Source organism: Mus musculus, chromosome 4 (genome assembly GCF_000001635.26).
Source record: "Mus musculus strain C57BL/6J chromosome 4, GRCm38.p6 C57BL/6J".
Taxonomy (NCBI): domain Eukaryota; kingdom Metazoa; phylum Chordata; class Mammalia; order Rodentia; family Muridae; genus Mus; species Mus musculus.
Genome location: NC_000070.6, coordinates 13,088,724 through 13,108,767, shown reverse-complemented (window position 1 = coordinate 13,108,767; position 20,044 = coordinate 13,088,724). Strand labels below are relative to the sequence as shown.

The following is a 20,044-nucleotide window of genomic DNA, read 5'->3' as shown; positions in this document are numbered from 1 at the left end:
GTGCAGCATGGCAGCAAGCAGGCACACAGGGTGCTGGAGCAGGAGCTGAGAAGTTACATTTGATCACAAGCATGAGAAAAAAGGAGATAAACAGAAAGAGAGAGAGGATGTGTGTGTGTGTGTGTGTGTGTGTGTGTGTGAGAGAGAGAGAGAGAGAGAGAGAGAGAGGGCGTCAGAGACAGAGAACTAGAAATACTATGTATTTTTTTCATGACCTGTGAAAGCCTTCCACAAATGACACACTCTTTCCAACAGGGCTACACCTCCTAATCCTTCCCAAAGAGTTCCACCAGCTAGGTTCCATTACCATTATTGGCAGGGGTATGATCCAGTGACCAGCAAGCTTTTCACACTCTCCCTTCCTGAGCTGCATACTGTTGCTATATCTTGTCAGATACACTTCTCCAGGAACACAGCCATAGCTCATTTACTGCCTCTCAACTTTGAATAATGTTGTTTAGGGATCTGTTATAAGGAATTTATGAGAATGCTGTAGGGAATTGCCCAATAACTCCACATAGTTCTGTTTCAGCTTCTTAAATGCTAGGCTGCATGAGACTTCTGCTTTCACATTGTTTTGTTTTATGTTGTTCTGCCTGGAACAGTGTGACTATCCTCACTGTTCTCCTTCTGAGTAAAATGCTGAAATAAATGGGATGTTCAAAGCTTTCATTTTGTGGGAATAAATTGTAATAAGTTTAAATTAAAAAAGTAAAGTTGTGTTTTGCCTTAGCATAACACCAATAAGAAGAACAACAATATCAACTAACTGGATCCCTGAGAGCTACCAGGGACGAAACCACCAACCAAATAGTTATACATGGGTTGGTCCATGGCTCCAGCTACGTAGGTAGCAGAGGACTGCTTTATTGGACATCAATGAGAGGGAAGACACTTGTTGCTCCAGAGAAGGGAGATGCTAGAGGAGTGAGGTATGAGAGGGTGGGTGAGAGAGCACTCTCTTAGAGACAAAGGGGAGGGAAGATGGTGGGGGGGGGGCTTCAGACACCAGGAAGGGGGAACAACATTTACAATGTAAATAAATAACATAATTTTAAAAAGGAATGGGCTTCTCAAAACACTGCAACACAGGCAGAAAAACACAGTCATTATTCTTTTGCTTTGTCTTTTATGTCATGGGATCTTCTGCTGAATTACTCGACTTAGAAGGTCCAGGCTTGCTTATATGTAATAGCACGTATATGTATATGTATTTTTTGTTTGTTTTTATTATAATGAAGAATTGTTGCTTTTCAAAGGATGGTGTCTCCAGAGGCCTGTTGTAAATTTCCGAAGATGCTGCCAGTAATTAGGCATCTGGGTGGCCTGGAAACTGTCTCCATTACACTGCTGTGTCCTTGCCAGTTTTCCCATCTTTCTTCTGGGAAATTAAAAAAAAAAACAAAAACCAAAAAACAAAAACAAAAAAACCTAGAAAAAAAGCCTTTTTTTTTTTTTACATAGTTATAAGAGAATGAATAAATCTAGCGGGTTTTCTCATTTTTTCTTTTCTTTATTCCTTTCTGCCCTTTCTTTGCTTTGCGATTGACTCTCAAGGACATGTACAATGGATGTTCATGTTCCAGTAGTGCATGTGTTCAAGGGATTCTACTCAGTGGTCCACAAGCTTCCCACTTGCACACATGCTCTCCACATGGATAGCCCATTAAAAGCCAATAGTTCTCAGGTTTTCCCATTTCTCCAGCCATTGCTAGGGCTCGGACTTAGGATGTGAGAAACAGTCTGGAGGACATGGAATCAATTCAGTTTTCTCTTGCTTAATCTCTCATGTGATCTTCTACACCAACATGTGCATGTGAAGAATATCTTTAAGTTGTGTGTGTGTGTGTGTGTGTGTGTGTGTGTGTGAGAGAGAGAGAGAGAGAGAGACAGAGACAGAGAGACAGAGAGAGACAGAGAGATGGAGAAAGAGAGGGAGGGAGAGGGAAGGAGGAAGGGAGGGAGGGAGGGAGCAAGGGAGAGAGAGAGACAGAGACAGAGAGACAGAGAGAGACAGAGAGAGACAGAGAGAGACAGAGAGAGACAGAGAAAGACAGAGAGATGGAGAAAGACAGGGAGGGAGAGGGAAGGAGGAAGGGAGGGAGGGAAAGAGGGAAAGAGGGAGGGAGAGAGAGAGGGAAAGAGAGAGAGAGAGAGAGAGAGAATATGTGGCATGTATTATATTTGGCCACATAGGAATATTAAAAATTCATACTACATACAATGATACTGTAGGCTTGGGATTTTTTTTTTTTTCACAAATTCTAAAAAACTGGTTACCATTGCAAGAATGTTAGTGCTGCAGAATGTGCATCAGAATCCTCTAGCATATATTCTAGATGACACAATCATGGTATATGAAGTAATTGAGTTTAAAAGCTTGAGAAAGGACTTGCACCACATTATTCTGTGAGCACTACAATGCAACCCCATGCATATGAGAAGCAAAAGACAGACGTGCTGTAAAAGGACATAATATAATCGAGAGGCACAGATGGAAATGGAACAACCACCAACTAAGGAGCATCAGGGATGCAGCAGCCACCAGAAACTAGAAGAAGCAAGATAGCAATCCTTCCATAGCCCCCAGGGAGGGGAGGGCTGTCAGTCCCTTGATCTTAGGCCACTGTCCTCCAGAACAGGGAATGAATTCATTGCTTTGTTTTCAGCTAACCAGATTGTGGTAATTTATTGCAGTGGCCGTGGGATACTAATGTGCTCAATGAACTCATGAATCTGTCCGGCAGTGGCTTGGGCATGTGACAGCATAGAAGCCGAGACTCAAACAGTGAGGCGGAGGTGGACAGAAAGCATCTTAGTTCATACGGGAATACAGTAAAGTTGGATCCAGGCAAGCACTGACATGGCCTTAAAAAGAAAGGAAGTCATTACATCAGTAATACAGATGAAAGAAACAATTAAAATGAGTACTGTTTATGATCCATTAATTACAGAGATTAATGGGTGTGGAAAGGAGTTATAGTCTATATTATATAAAATGGGTGATAGCCATAGTTTGGTAAATGTAGTGGGTATCAAATTGTCAGGAGCATGAGTGACTACTTTGTACAATATTTTTGAGAAGCGGTAAAATATGTGGCTTTGGAGAAAATAGAAGGAATTAAACAGGTAATTTGTTTACCAAAGGATATGGCTGTGTTTATTTTAATTAATTATATATATATCTAATATCACATAAACTCACAATTCATCAAAGTTCAAATTACTTCCAATTCATCAGCTTTTACTTATTCAACTTCCTGAAATTCATTGAGATTGCTTTGTCAAAGATCACTCAAGTAATAAAAAACAAACCAACAAAAACCCCTAGAGTAAAATTCATGTATCTGACTACATTAGGCCTTCTATGCCAGTTTGTACAAGCACCAGACAGAGCTGGACAGTGCAGACCCAGGTTTCTCTTGATCCAGAATTTTTCAGCGTGTTCATAGGAGCTGAATAACATCAGAGCTCTGTCCAGTTCTGGATGAAGCTCAAGTTTGTCCAATGCTAGGCATCTATTCTCAACTTCACCTTTATACTCTGAGGAATAATGTCTGTTTCACAGGATCAATCAATCCGTGACAGAGTAGACATGAGAAAATGACAGGTTCAGTGTATAATGTGGAAAGGTCTAGAGTTTAAAGGAAATTAGCCAAAAGTCAACATACATCATTACTAGTATAAACTAGAGTAATTATGGACTTCTATTGAATTTGGTTTGTGGTGGTGGTGATAGGATTTTATTATTTAAGCATGATTTTGCTATGATACCCAGGCTGGCCTTGACTTTCAGTTCTAACCTTTCCCACACAGGTATAGATAATGGATGTACATCATTACATATCATTCCATGCTCCAAAGAGGTTTGGTTTCAGAAATTATCACGTAATTAACATTTTAATAGTATAATGTCTATATCCTTCCTGTCTGAACAATTAACTGCAGTAGATTTGAGAAGCATTTGGATTTCATCCAAATAAAGATTGTAATAGGCCATTCATTGGCTGAAAAAAATATTCTGAAGTTCTGACCTGTATTTTGACATACACATGCATTAGATATCATTGGTCACATTTCTAATTGGCTTGCTTTGTCTAACTTTTAGGTTGTCATATATAGAATCAACTTTGAGGGGCCATTTCTCTCTCAGGCAAAGGTTTACTTTAATGATCAAGCAGTACTCTAATTTCAATGCCATTGTTTGGGAATTCCAAGAAATATATTAAATAAATACTTCTGTTTTGCTTTAACTAATTAGCTATTTTAAGATGTATGCTTTTTGGAATTAAAGGAAGAGTGGTGGTGTTTGCTTGCTCGCTTGCTCGCTTGCTTGATTGCTTTAATAAAAGGAAATAAACCAGAGCAATCAGGAAATACTTACAGACTCTTGGGAGGAAAAAAATATCCTTCAAGTAGAATGTAGTACTAGATCGTTAAAAAATAAAGACATCATAAACCCATCAGTTACCTTAACTGTGTCATAACCTTCCGTCTTCTGATCAGCCTTTAGTGACATATGTCTATGAAAAAAAAGGACGGTTTAACTGGAAGATTATGATGCTGGCATACATCAGAAGTGAAGAGACCATCTCCATTAATTATACATATTTCTTAAATGTTTTTGCGATTGTTGTCTTCATCTTTAGTTTTGTTTTGTTTTGTTTAGAATTGACTATGGTTTCTGATAGGGTGAATTCGTTTTCATGCGGTTCTAAAAGCAAGTAGCATATATTTCCAAATGGCAGAATTGGCCTTTGGATGAATATAGCCATCCCTAAGCAAAGTCATAAACATTAAGGTGAAAGCCAGTCCAGGACTCTATTTTATCAGCATTGTTTTCAAACCAACAAGCACAGCCAGACTGAGCTACCTCCATGGCAGGAATCATCAAAGAGGCCTCTTCTTGAGACCTAACACCTCCTTTCTTGAGAACATCAAATAATGATGCAGCCCTTCCATTCATTATTTCTACATTTCAGTCAATAGAACCAATGATACACGAAGGTCAAAGGTGACAGTAACTGACCACACTTCCATATTCTATCTTGCACTGAGTATCAGGATGTTATGAGTATGAATGACTCAAATCTTAGGACTTCCTGGACAAAGTAAAATAGCCCCTAAGATACGTACCAAAAAAAGGGTAAACTCTGTCTTATACATATTGTGAAAATCAAGACACATTAATATATTGGATTTTTAAAATAATTTGAAAAAAAAAAGAATTAGTTATTTAATTAATTAAATTCCACCTAAAGATATGCAATTGACTGGGTTGGATTCATACAAATTAGTATGGCCAGCATTGCGAACCTGAAAATATTTCATTTGTAATAAAAAAAGAAATATCCTCAAGACTCTCAAATGCAGTTAGGGCTTTTCAAGTGCACTGTCTGTCACTTTGTCTTTGTACCAGAAGCAAATTATTTCTTAAGTGCTAATTGGCAGTTCTGTAAAGATTCCACAGTGCCCCCATGCTAATTACATTGCCTGCAGAATTCTCAGTCAGACTCTACCTCCAGCCAATACAGTCAGGAAATCTGACAAGAAATTTTATGCTCAAAGTTCTCACATAGGGAAATACTTCATACTGGGCTATAAACATGTGGAAATACCTGAAAGCCATTTCCTCTCTCTCATTAGGGATGCTCTAACTTGACTAATCTATAGTGTGCTTACATTTTTGAAGTGTTACATTTGTGGTCCACATACTGAACACTTGAAATAATTGTAACCAATAAATGTAGCCGCGTGGCTTGTTGATTGTCAAGTTGATTAAGCTGCTCCACTGCAGGATTCCATGTGGATCTTTCTCACATAAATTATTCCAATCAGAGTGAAATTTGCTTGTGTTAAAAAAAAATTATGTGTCTGACAGGTGATGGTTGCCTCCAAGGACTTGATCAAAAAAAGAAATTTATAATTAGGAGGACTTATTTAAGGTTCATGGGCTGATGTAGTGTGAATCCATGACTAACTGGGAAGAAAAGAGTAGAAGTACTATGCATTTCAGTGTGTGGTTTGGCACTTGCTAACCCTGACTACAGGAAGCTCATTTCTTCATACTTCTGATTTCTCTCTCTCAAATAAAGCTGGTATTTAAATTATACATATAAAAATTGACAAACATTTTAGTTAAAAGGAGTAAAATATCAGCAATGCTCCTACACTGTAGTAATAATATTGATACTGTGAATTATTGTGGTCAGGATTAAACAAGTTAATATACAGAAACATTCAAGACAGTGATCGGGGCCTGTTAAGTAATATATATATATATATATATATATATATATATATATATATATATATATATATATATATATATATATACACATATATATACATATATATACATATACATATATATATATGTTATAATATTTTTAATCTTTTTACAATTCAGCTTATGAGAAGAGAAACAAAGAGTACATATTAGTGGTTTCTGTTCGGCATGCTGTTTCCCTGTCTTAGGTTGCAACAAGAGCACCTCCCACCATTTCTCCAGTATGAGACTAGGATACCTGGTTGAAGGAATGGCTGTATCAAAAGAGGATCAAATGAAAGCTCTCAAGGAGCATAAGGACAAAGTCTTAGATCAGTGTTTTCATTCCAGTGGCTGGTTCTTCACGTTAAGGTTGAAAAATCAAGCGATAACATTTAGTGTGGGCAAAAAAGCCTGTTTAGTAATAGGTCCAAGAAAGTCTAGTGAGCAAGGAAGACTCAAAAGCCACTCCTGTAAGAAAGAAAAAAACAACCCTTCAATTTGTAATGCTTTTGATAAATCTCTTGCTTTATGACTAGGGGGATTTGACCCTCCACAAACCATCCCACCTCATAACAGAATGGCCACTTGAGGTATGTTTTCTCTTCTGAGCTCCAAGTTCATATGAGCTTCTCAGAAAATAGCTCAAAATGCTGCCGTTATGTTTACCCTGAGGGAATGAGAAGAGTAGTTATAGTTCTTATAAGGTGTTATCTCTCTGGAGAAAGGCAGATGTATCAGGATATGAATGCGATAAATTCCCTTGCTGTTCAACTGTAAATCCACAACAGTCCCTTCCAAGAAAATTGCCATAAACCCCATCATCATCTCAAAGCCTGTGTTTCTCCACAAGTTGCTCACTCAGATGTCCCAAGCCTTTCAAAAATTACTACTTGCTCTTCTTACACATTTTCCAATTTCATCATGTGCTCACTTCAAGGTGTAGGGGATAGCAAGAAGAAATGTTAAGTGTCACTTTGCCCAGACTTTACTATAATCTAATTATTGTAAATTATGTGAACAGCTGTCACCAGCATAAGCAAATAACAGATTTTCGTTTTATACTAAATGCATTGATTATTGTTGTCAAACACTTACATTACATATGATCACATGGTTGCAACAATAGTTCTATTCTAAGCTGACCACTGATACATAACATAATTCTAAACAGTGTCGTGCATTGTAAATGTGCTAGTCCTCTGCTATTGAGTGGAAGAGAGGCTGGCCTATCTTGGTTATGTCTATCAGTATTATAGCATAGACTATCTGTGTGCCCATTCTGGTTAATTCTACTTCTTATGCTATTTTACGTGATGTGAATGGCTATTATTTAGAATGGTATAACAAACATAACTTAATTTTTGACTTCCAAATGCAACTCTACCATGTATTGCCACCAGGACTAAAATAGCAGCAGCGTACTCTGGGATGATGTCATTCCCTATAAATAAAACAAAACAAGAAAATCAGGCATAAAAAAAAATCTACAAGCCAATGAGAAATAGCTCAGAACTGAAGTAACTCCATAGTTCTAACAGAACAAAGAAGTTCTTCCTGACTCTTAATTCCCTTGTCATTGTTCTCCAAGTAACAAAACTTATCAGGATTGATTTATTTGAAACAAATAGTGTTGATGTTCTAAGATATAATATTGGCATAGTAATCTTGGAAATAATAATAAGAACACAATTATATAATACCATGTAATTTAGACGATGGTAATTCTTAATACTCATAAGAATACTATTGTCTTTATGTTAGCATAAAAATATCAGGCTTCTGAAACCCTGCAGTGACCTCTATATTAAATCCAGTGTTCTGACTGAAACCATGCTACAGGACCCCATTTCATTTGTGGGGCTTACTTTGTTGATAAGGTGCCTAAAAATCTGAAAATTAGAGAAATGGCTCTTATTAAAAACAAAATATTCATTATAAAATATTTTATAGTTATATTACATATTATAATTATATATTATAATATAGAAAGCAAAACATTCTTAGGATATAAGAATAAGAATCCGGCTACCTGCTGGAGTCTTAACTGGACTGTCTGCTGCCTGAAACTTATATTGTTATATACCCTTCCACTCTAAGTCATGCTTACCTAAGGATAACACACTGAACACTGGTAAAGGACATTTTCAGTTAATTCACTCTCTAGGCAGACACGGATGCAGGGAGGACAGGTCTTGGGAGGACCCTGCCAATTTACCAAGCATCAATTCTCTGTGTACAGAGGGGAGACTAGATACCACAACATGGACACTGAAGGACCAATTCGAGTGGCCACTTAAGATCAGAAATACAATTTGAGTTGGTTAGCACAATGATTAGCATTAAAAAGAGATGGAACGGGCCCAGCAAGACAGCTGGGCAGGTGAAGACTCCACCCTCTAAGTGTCATGATGTGGGCTGGATCATTGGGATCACATGATGAAGAAAACTGACTCTCAGATGTCATCATCTGATCTCCATACCCACACCATCATACACATGTGCACACACACATTCATATAAAGCCAAGAAGTAGACACATTATACGAACATAAAACCACTGACTTAGTGTTTAGCATTTTGAGGATAGAATCTAGAGCCTTGTTCATGCTACACAAATGTTCAACCACTGGCCTACTTCTCAGCCAGCCACAATTCATTTTCTGCTTTAATTATAATTTTAATCTTTCTTTCTTTCCTTTTTTTCTTTCTTTCATCTTTAAAAAAAAATGTGTGTATGGGTGTTTTGCATATGAGCATGTCTGTGAATCACATGCATGGCTGATGGCTACTAGAACCCAGAAAAGGTCATTTGATTCTCAGGAACCCACTGTGTGGGTGCTGGGGCTTGAACCAGTATCCTCTGCAAGAGCAGCAAGTGCTCTTAATTGCTGAGCCATCCGGGCAGCCTGTTATTCCTTTCTTTCTTCCCAATAAATACAGGGTTTTCATTCTTGCAGGTCCTTTACATCAGAGTTTTCAATATAACAATATCTCATTGCCATTACAGAGAAAATAAGGATGATATCAGATATCAAGACTGTCTCATCAATAATGGTCCCATGGGAGAGTGGAAGAAGACAGCATAATTTGTAAATGATAGGATGGGCTAATTTTTCAGAAATTTCTTCTGGAAGAATAGATATAAATGTCAAAGAAATAACTGTCTTTCATCTAGCGCCATAGGATAAAATACTTAAACGTGGCAAACACTTTGGACCTTGAGAAACAAAGCACACACATAAATTGTGAGATGTCCATCCCTGGTTAATTTAATAAGGTCAAAATCCTTTTATGTATACAGGCATCATCGTTCATCTCTACTTGTTTATATGTAAGAGATATGGACTGTGCAGAGGCCATTATGTCTCCTGGTAGCTATAAAGCTACCGTGGACATCTCCTTCCACTTAACTTGTCAAACTGCACCAGCTGCCCCCCCTACTGGTAGTGGGGAAATTGCAGGGTAGACTGTTGGTGTTCCTTGTCAAGTCTACATCAGCCCTTTGAGGTTATAAACTAGGATTTAAAAGGTCGAGCAATGGTCTTGTTTGTTTGAACAGAAAGGTAATCTACACATCACTGTCACTGAAGCCTGGAAAGATGTCAGAAGGCAGGTCATTTCTTTCTACTAAAGTGTCTTTTCTTTTATTACCAGCTCTATAACAAGATTATTGAAATGATTCAACAATAGTCATGGCACTGCTATAGAAACCTGTTGAAAGTAAATAATAAAAGCATTTTATCTGAATGGCTGTCATCTTCCTGTTGAGGGATATATTTGTTACATAAGTGCATTTGTGTGTGAGTCTGCCTATGTGAGCTGCTCTAATTTGGTTATGCGGATAGGTGCCATTGTAACTTCATTTTAACCCTATTAGCAAAGAGGGGAGGGCAAGCAGTCTCAAACTGTAAGTCAAAGGAATTGCAACATGACTGAGTGCACTTGAGTCCCAACTGTAATTTAGCATTTGTATTCATCTTAAGCAGCTCAATTAGAAGAAGAAGAAAAAAGGCCACTGCCTTTAGAATAATGTTTTAAAATGCACTGGCTATTCTTAATGACAGAGGGTTAACCATTTTGTCTGTAAATTGTATCCTGCATTATATGTAGATTGGATCAATTTTAATAAATTAAACTACTATTTATAGCTTAGTATTTAATTTCCTTAAATATCTTTTTTATTATTTATAATACTAAACAACATGGACTGAGGAATTTTTAATTATGCTATGCTTTTCTATTTTATTCTTATCAGGAAACCATGATTTTGCAAAGATTTAATAATATTTTCATTTTCCTTAATTTCAAGTAAGTTATATTATCTGAAACTACTGAAACTGACTTATTAATGAAGAAAATTGCTTATAAAGTAGAGTAAAGAGACCATATTTTATCAATGTATCTAGAGCTTTGTCCTCGTGGTTCTGCCTAGTGGGTGCTGCTTGTTAAAAGTGAGACAGATAGTTCTTGGCTAAAGTTCCACAAATGGGGAAATGTGTGGACCTTTATACAGTCTTCTCTCTTGGATGAGGAGACATTTTTATTCCTAGGGAAGAAATAACTAAGTCACTCCAGGGAAATCTGCGCCAGAGAAGAAAGATTGCACAAAAGCAATGTCTCTCCAATTCTACTGTCTAGAAGGAATGGATAAGACAATGGGACAAAGAGACACTTTGTCTATCTAACAAGAGTATAAGGCAACATGTTACAGGTGGGACATATCTTAGTTGTTGGAAATGTTTTCTATTAAAAACTAGAAGCAATTAACCTAATTGAATGGTTTGCGTTCTCCCTCTCTCTCTCTCTCTGTCCATCTCTATCTCTGTCTCTCTTTGTGTGTGTGTGTGTGTGTGTGTGTGTGAGAGAGAGAGAGAGAGAGACAGACAGACAGACAGAGAGAGAGAGACAGAGATATAAACAGAAAGAGATGTATGTACACCTATGAGTAGGGAAGATATGCTCACTCATGGGTGTGGACAGAGCACAGGTCAAGGGAAGGTGAGCTTTTGATACTTGCTATGTATCCAGCTAATATCCCCGCCCACAGTAATATGTTTCAGATGCTACAAGTATTGTTACACTGATTCTTATTTAATGTTCACAGATCACAGTGCAGTATGGACTTTATGATGCTCTCCCTGTGCTAAGATGACTCAGGGCCATCGTGGGCCTTGCTCGACTGCGTGGATTAGTTTCCTTATTTGGCTTTCTTTTTGAATTGAGTATAATTCAAATATGAAGATAATTTATCCTAGCAAATTTCAAGAGGGAAAATACTTTCTTGGTAACTTGATAGCATCTTGAAATTATACATTAACTTTGCTATTTAAGAGGACAGAACAGAATTTTCAGGTGCATTCTGAATATACTGGTCAATACAATTAGTATTTTTTCTCGCTTTCAATTCTATTAAGATTGTGTTATCTGAAGCTCTGTCTGGAACTTGATTATGATTCTGAAGATTATGGGAACCACAGGACTGTTACTATTAGTGTAAAAGGCAATTAATTTCAAGAGAGTGACTTTTGACTCTTTTTAAATATTTCATTCTAAGTAATAAATATTCACAGTAGGAAATAAATCTGAAGAAAATGCATAAAAAACTGTGCTAAGGTATGAACTGATTTATTTAATGTCTACTCCTACCTTTAAAGTGTAGCTGAAGTCTAGATCTATATGGCATTTGTTCATTCTTGTCAATGAAACACTTTAGCCAAGTAAAACCGAAGTTAGCTTCACGCTCCTGTCTGTGAACAAATCAAAGCTCCGAAAGATTAAACTGCTGCCTCAGATATATGCAGACACGTACACAGCATCAAAACTCCCATGACGCTCAAAATGAAATAACTGACAATTCGTGTGTAAATTAAAGGTGCCTGGAAATATTACCAAAAGTCATTTTCCATACACAGGTCTTGCAAGGGATTGGAAAAGGAAGCAAGTTCCTGCGCAGCGCTATGCGGTCCGCATGCATCCATCAGCTGGCCGTTCTCGGGAAGAAAGAAGCTGAGTTGACAGCAGCTAATGCGAAGCATGAAGGGCACGCCTTAATGGAAAGAGGGCTTCTTCTGACCAGGAGTTTTCCCTTCTCATCCCAGTGGTGCAGCTGTTAGTTTGACATTGACATTCAGATGAGTTAGAAGCGGAAGGACAATTTCCATAAAACAACTAGCTGGCTTTGTTAAGTAAAACAGGTCCATTTACCTTCCCAGCCCAATAAAGTGTAACCAACCAACAGTTACAGAGAAAGGAAACACCCAGTGCCCAGCCCACATTCCTTTATCTGTGCATATTGGAAGTAAAGAGGTTTGATTTTACTGACTTTATATTTGGAATTTTGTTTAGTATTTTCTAAGTATAATAATTGTATACTAAATGATCTTTTTATACATACAAACTCAGCTGACTTGACACAACTTGGAGGATGTGGTTTCTATCTTTGTGACTTAAAATGTGTGTGTGTGTGTGTGTGTGTGTGTGTGTGTGTGTGTGTGTGTGAGAAGTGTATATACATGGGGCGCACATGAGTGGAGGTCAAAGAGACCAGAGTACAATTTGTGGGGGTTGGTTCTCTCCTTCTACTCAGTGGGGCTGGGGCCAGAGCTCAGGACAACCTATGACAGCAAGGGCTTCTAACCACTGAGCAGTCTCACTGACTGATGTTTCCCATCTTTCTTGCCAGTCAGAAGAGTGTGACGGTTCTCTGGGAAGTTCTGAATCTGAAATATGATAGGCGGTAAACAAGTCTTCAGTGCGGCTGGTATTGATTTTACTAGGTACAAAGAGGTTGACAATGAAGGCAATGAGAGACGCAGCCTCCTCCTTTAGGAAGCTTATACCCATTTTTCAGAGAGTTAAATCACAGCTATGTGGCCTCATGTCCATCAAGACATTAGTATGGAGGTGGTTAAACCTTCAGAATAGATTTTATTATGTTCTGTTAATCTATAGTCCCTTGTTAGTCTATTTAATGCCACGGTTATTATCAAATAAATTGTATTTACCAGTATCAGAACATTAGTGCCCAGTGCATATATATGCAGTACACGACATCCTGAAAGCCAACCAGGAACATGAACAAGTTTAAGCCAGTCACTCACCGAGTTGGAGGATATGCTGAGAACATGTGATTTCACCATTCTCTAATGCAGAGCGTGCAAGGTAACACTTTCACCTTGCTATCCTGAAAGTTCTAACCGAAATCGATTAGTGAGGGTAGCATTCAGACACATCAGACCGGGGGTGGGGGGGGGGGTGACTCCGCCTGTTTTGATTTTATTGCTTAATTTTTAAGTTACTTTTCTTCAGATTGTGTGTGGAACCTATCTACTGCTTTCAAACAAGCAGGAAAAATCCTGCTGAAGTAATGGTAGTCAGAATCAATAAATAGAAACAATGGAAACTAAATTAAAGCAACAGCCTGATTATTTTACAACTTGAAACAATATCCCCAAAATGAATGTTAAAAATTGCCTAAAATCGATCTGCAACCCTATAGGTGGAACAACATTATGAGCTAACCAGTACCCCGGAGCTCTTGTCTCTAGCTGCATATGTATCAAAAGATGGCCTAGTCGGCCATCACTGGAAAGAGAGGCCCATTGGACTTGCAAACTTTATATGCCCCAGTACAGGGGAATACCAGGGCCAAAAAGGGGGAGTGGGTGGGCAGGGGAGTGGGGGTGGGTGGATATGGGGGACTTTTGGTATAGCATTGGAAATGTAAATGAGTTAAATACCTAATAAAAAATGGAAAAAAAAATTGCCTAAAATCAATGAACATTTTGGTCTGCTGAATTTCTATTTACCCTTCAAAGATCAGTTGTAAAGATCAGTTGATGGTGGCCTCCTCTGTCTGAATTAATAACCGACTCCAGGGTATATCCACGTCCATTTCAGTTCACATCAAGATGAAATACAATTCCTTCTTTAGCTGTTTTCTTTATGATATTTATAGTTTCATACTTTCAGTGTTTGTATTTCCTTTTGCTCCAAGCTTTGGAACATAGTAAGATTTTAAGTCATGTACAGATTCTGTAGAGATCAATGAAGATTGTAGATGCTAACAATCCGCAGCACCAGCAGCCATCTGAAAAATATTCTGAATTAATCTTTAATGCTTTCTTCTTGTTTGGTTAGTGGCTTATTTCATCCTAACATACATTAAGATTCTGTTTAAGTTTTATTAAAACATCTCAATTCTTTATTTTATACCATAGCACCCTAATATTTTCTGACATTGTATTAAACTTTGAAATAGGCTGTTGTAATCATTTTTCCAAAATTTAGGCTACTTTTATATTACCCATCTATGAATAACACACTTTTTTGAACTTCTTCATTTAATTAATTATTATCAATATATGAATTAAGACCTGTGTCACATCTCCAACCCTAAACTTGACACAGAAACAAGGTCCACTGTGAGCGGTGTGTATTATCTACCTTTTAAAACATACAGGCAACGCAAGTACAGAGATACTGCTTGAAGAGTGGCTATGTAGGAGACTAAAAAGCAAACGCAGAAAATAAATGTCTCTTTCTATAAGTAGCATCCTCCAGAAACCTCAGTTTTCTTTATTTCCATATTAAACAAAGGAGTTAGTCATGTGTAAGTTAATAAAGTAAACACAGGGGAGATGTGCCTCAGAATTAGAGCCAGACTGTGAACAACGGAGCAGGAATGTACTTAAACCCCGTACCAGCTCGTGACCAGGTCTGCTCTCTGTCTTCGCTCCTGAGTTTTGGACAAGCGGCAGGAGCTATGAGAAAAACTTTGAACCTGACAAGCACTGCAGGCCTGGGAAAGGCCCCTGTTTTAACACAGCCCAGATGTGATCCCTAATGAAAGCAGCATGGTCCTGCAGCTGCAGCAGTTGGGGCAAGGCATTTGAAACAGAGTAAATTATTTGAAAAAGACATTTTTCCCCTCTTACAAGTATGCTTGACCTGTCTTGGAGCAAAAAATCTTAAGCTGGATTCAAAAACAATTTATAGCCCTTCTCTTATCTTCTTCCGATTGTTGTGCTAAACTTGGTGCCCACAAGAGTGGTGGAAAGCCACTGGGTGTGTGCCATACAAATGTGTTTATCATCCTGACAGAGGGCCTGATCCAGTAAGTCTCCAAAAGCTAAGTTTTAAGCATGTAGAATAGAAAACTCTAAACTAACCAGAACACCGAGCCTCACACTACAGGCTGAATTATTTACGCATGCAATTCTTGTCCATTCTGGCTTGCATCTTATAATCTCCATCAAGGATGTTTGTGTATGTGTTTATCTTATGTTTTCTAAGTTAATTTTAAAAGATTTAGACACAAAATGAATTTGACTATTAACATAAAACACTAAAAAAAACTAAATCTTAGGAGAAGAAAATCTCACAGGAATCATGTGGCTTATTCCTTTAATATATCAGAAGCATGCTATGTTATAGCATCTAAACGCCAACCTGACTTTGTCTCAGTGTAGAGAGACGGTATCACAACATGACTGCTATTTTCCTCAGTCAATAGAAAAATGGATGCCTGATATTTGGGAGGAATGGAGAGTTCTGATTAGCTTAAGGATGTGTTTGTTTATTGTATTGAAAATGCTCTGTACTGGGAGACAGCCAGTGGGAGACGTGGAGAGAGCATTTTACATATTCATTGAAACATTTCCTAACCATATACCTTCCCAGTGAAAGAAAAACTCCCATTAAGCCCACAGAATATTTTCAGCTGTCCCAGGAAGTTATTTTCTAAGAGGAGCAAGAAAAAGCAAGGGGAGAGAAATAGATGATTGAAAGGTAGTAAATGATGCTGTTTGGGAGCAGGAAGTGCAGGTTATTATTTGCTAACGGATTATTCAGAACGGATTTCATCATTCTTGTTACAAATGTGTTTTTTGACACTTTAATTATGAAGGAACTATTGTGAAAGGCAATATGAGCAGAAGATGCTATAAGTTTAAGTAAAAATGTTATTACATCCTCATTTTACCAAATTCACAATTGCCCTGGAATTAAACAGCATTTCTATTCTGCAGAAAGAAACACTTAGTGCAAAAATGGAATGCATGTGGATCTGGTGACATTTTAATCATTTTATTTTATACAGCATTTAGAAGTCATGGAAATGGAATGCAGAAAGCTTCAGAATTTAGTGCACATATATGCATGTACAGTACTGCACACACACACACACACACATATACACACTGTAACATGAAGCAAAAATGTTATTTATTGAAAATTGAAATGTTGCTGCTATTCAGTGAAAAGTCTCTGTGTTACCGTCATTCAGTAGGGGAAATGACTCTCTAAGACTGCAGGAGAGGTAACAGACGTTGGTCCCTGAGTGACTCAGGACTCTCAGCAAAGCTCCATGTCCTCTGCTTGCTTCTTCCAACCTCATGCCCCCAATTTACTAATGAACACCTTGGTATGTAATTTATTTGGGTACATTGACATTAGAACAGTCAACCAATCAGCCCGGTGACCATAATTTAAACAAATAATCTACAAATCATTTTTTACAAGGTAGGCCTGCTAAGTTGTGATGTGTTGATAAATTGAACGGAAATTCTAATGGCATGTGAGAGCCCTGGTAACAATACCCCAAGGCTGTGCACAAGTCTTCAGAAAACTCTCATTGTGAGCTAAAGGGAGGCAAAGTAAGCCCTATGGTTACAATTCCAGTTTTGTTTTCAGGAGCGCAGATAGGCTGTAATAAAAATATGACCCTTGAATATTAATTCTCTTATTTAGAGACTTACGCGGCTAAATTAGAAAAGTGAGGTTTTGAAAGATCACTTTTATATCATTTTGTAGATACACAACTAGCTTTTGAAAAAAGTTCCAAACTCCTATTGTAAAGAAAATAACAATGTTTACATGCTCTTCATTTATTTAAAAAGTCAAAAGTCTTCACTTTAAGATAAAAGTATATTAAAAACAAGTATCAGTCTTCAGTACAATTCCTTTTGTCCGTCCCCCCCCCCCCCAGGAGATGAGTGGCAAGCGCCCCCTCCTGTCTTATCACAAGTTTGATTATTTTGAATGTAAACATGTCTCACCAGTGCATGGCAATTCTCAATGCCAGAACATCCCACTGCAGACCTCCATATGTCAACAGAAATGCCAATCGGCTGAGGTGATTTTATTCCTAGACAAGTTAGGAAAACACTTCGTCAGAATTTTCTTTGCTCAATAATAAAAGGCTACTCTTGTTTTTATACTAGGAAAAAGAACTAGGTTTATTAAAAAAAGAAAAAGCAAACAACAGCTTTCTTGAGGAGGTTGAGGAAAGATGAGCTTCGGCAACACTGGCCTCTTTGTCTTTTACTGCAGCTCTTAATAATATTGAATTCAAAATCTATGTCCTTGACTGAGATGGGTATTGTGATAACCAACCTCTTCCTATCACTTGAAAAGAAATAAAAGTAATAATAACACAGTATAGCATTATAATTCAATATTATAAAACATGTTTATAAAAGATTACCCATTTTACTTGCACATGTGTAGAGATTTTTGCGTTTTAAATCATGTATATAACAAAAATTTACAGTTCCAGCCTTCAGTAACCATGTAACAACATAGTAATCTATGTCAATGGCCTATTATTGGTGATCTATCTATTCATTAGTTTTCTTTACTGTGGGTTTTTTTATTCATTTTTTAGTATTTAACTAATGTGTGATCAAATGCACACTCTCACAACATTAACTTACGTGGTCAAGCAAGTAGGAGGAAAAAAAATCACATAATAAGACTTTTTTTTAAAGAAAAAATTCATTTTGAGAGATTATAAAAAAATTCTAGAATTCTTTGTTTGTTTGTTTTTTTAACAAATGAAAGTATAATTCCAAGCTGCTTTGTCTGTAATTCCTTCTGCATGGCTAGAAGTTAGTGATGCAGATGGTTCTGAAATTCAAATATAATGCAAAAGATGCTCTTCATCTCAATCCTTTGAATTCATATTTAATGTATTGAAGAATTAGCATAAGTGGACTGCTTCCAAAGTCATACATGTCATACATGAAAATGGCATGAAATTTGATTTCCTTGGCTTTGTCTTACATCCCTAAAGCCTTCTCCCAGCATTTTGACTATAAGCAGCAGTACTGTTTGTCACTTCCGAGAGACATGAGGGCCTTCGACCCTGCTCCGCCATTTCCACTGTGCACTCTCACAGAAGATGTGCCTTGAGCAGCTATACCTGTACTGTGCGGTACCGAGGGATACATAATTGCATTTAATAGAACGTGCCCCTGTTTGCAAGACATACTTGATTTAAAGCCACTTACAGTTTAAAGCTTTGGGGAGATGTAATTAAATTTTACAGAAGCCACAGCTTTTAAATGAAGACACATGATCTGTGCGCATGTGTGCAAACATATACACATATGCAGTCAAAATGGGAACTTCTAAACACTGGTCTTCTACAACTATTTATTTCATAACTTAAAATATAAGACACTATTATTCAAATATTATGAAGGTTGCTCCTATTCATATAATAGGTCCAGCTATAAAAGTGTATCAAGATAATTACTCTTATACTATGATATTCCAAAAGTGGCTTATTGACTGAATTGACAAACATTATTCAATGTATATTACTATTTTTGAGGCATGTCTGTTCTATATTTGACTTATATTCCTGTTGCCATCACAAGTACATAGAGGAATGCTTTGATAGATCATGCATATGTAGGTTTTTTTCAATTCCTATATGGCCAAACACCCTAATAAAATGATACATTGTTATTTTAAATAATCAAAAAATAAAATGGACATGCTTGCATTAAGTTCACAGTTGAAATCACTATATATGTTCTTTTGAACTATTTTTTTAGATAACAACTGTTAATGAATCATAAAATCCAGTTGAATATGCTATTTTTTAATAAAAATGTGAGGCGAATCAAGTAAAAAAATCTGCCATAAACCATCTCTTTCTCTTAACTTGATTTAGGGTTAAGTAAACTGTTAATATTTCTTTTAATTTGATTGTTTTAAATTTTTTACTGAAAGAAAAAACAATATCAATTAATACTCTGAAAGTCACTGAGTAAACATCTTAGGTGCAGAAACAGAGCCTCTTCTGTAGATGGCACCTTTGAAGAAGCCCCATGGAAACCTTTTAGACTGACCTCATTCCTTTAATGTCTGCTTAATGCCTGAGAGAAGATACATTCTGTCTTGACCCCCCTTGAACTTTAGAACTAGCTCAATAAACCACAGAAAGACCAATAGTTTCAGAAGAGAAGGATCTTTAAAGTGGAGCCTTCCTCAGGGCTATAAGCAATGTCTTTACTGTGAGAACAAGGCCAAAGAGGAAGGGAAGAAATGCTGTTGCTCCCACCATTAATTATCCATTTAGAGCTCTCTCCTGCCCCCGGTGCAGAACTTTCCAGACTGGCCATGGTTCTCATGCCCCTAGCCATGTGCCACAAGCCATCTCCAGCCCCACTCTCAACTTCCATGTCCCTCCTTTGTTGTTCATGAATATGAATCTAGGTAAACTGTGTGGAGCAGTTTTTCAACTAAACAATCAGACCTTTATTGTCTGACTGACTGAACCTCCCTCCAACGGAACCACGTGATGTGTCTGAAGTGTGGGAATCTCGGCACCAGCCTCAATTTCTAGCAATTTTTGTTTTTAAATTTACTGTTATCTTTAAATTAAAAATAATATATTGTTTATTTAATATATAATTTTATATCATAATTATCTTGTTAGCTTCTTTGCTTTTGATTTTAATTATTTCCCTCACAATGCCTTGT

The 20,044-nt window shown here is 37.2% G+C and overlaps 1 long non-coding RNA gene across 2 annotated transcripts; it reads right to left on the bottom strand.

Annotated features, from left to right (window-relative positions):
* Positions 1-15: 15 nt before the first annotated feature.
* Gm11820 lies at positions 16-17,417 on the bottom strand. 2 transcript variants are annotated; one of them, XR_001784248.1, is made up of 10 exons: positions 17,329-17,417; positions 14,080-14,360; positions 13,372-13,463; positions 12,161-12,377; positions 11,918-12,018; positions 7,656-7,712; positions 6,838-6,938; positions 6,528-6,739; positions 4,472-4,523; positions 16-45 (listed from the first exon to the last, which is right to left on the bottom strand). It is a non-coding gene; the product is annotated as a predicted gene 11820 (long non-coding RNA). The 2 variants fall into 2 exon arrangements; XR_390410.3 differs by having other exon boundaries at positions 6,838-7,712.
* Positions 17,418-20,044: the final 2,627 nt, after the last annotated feature.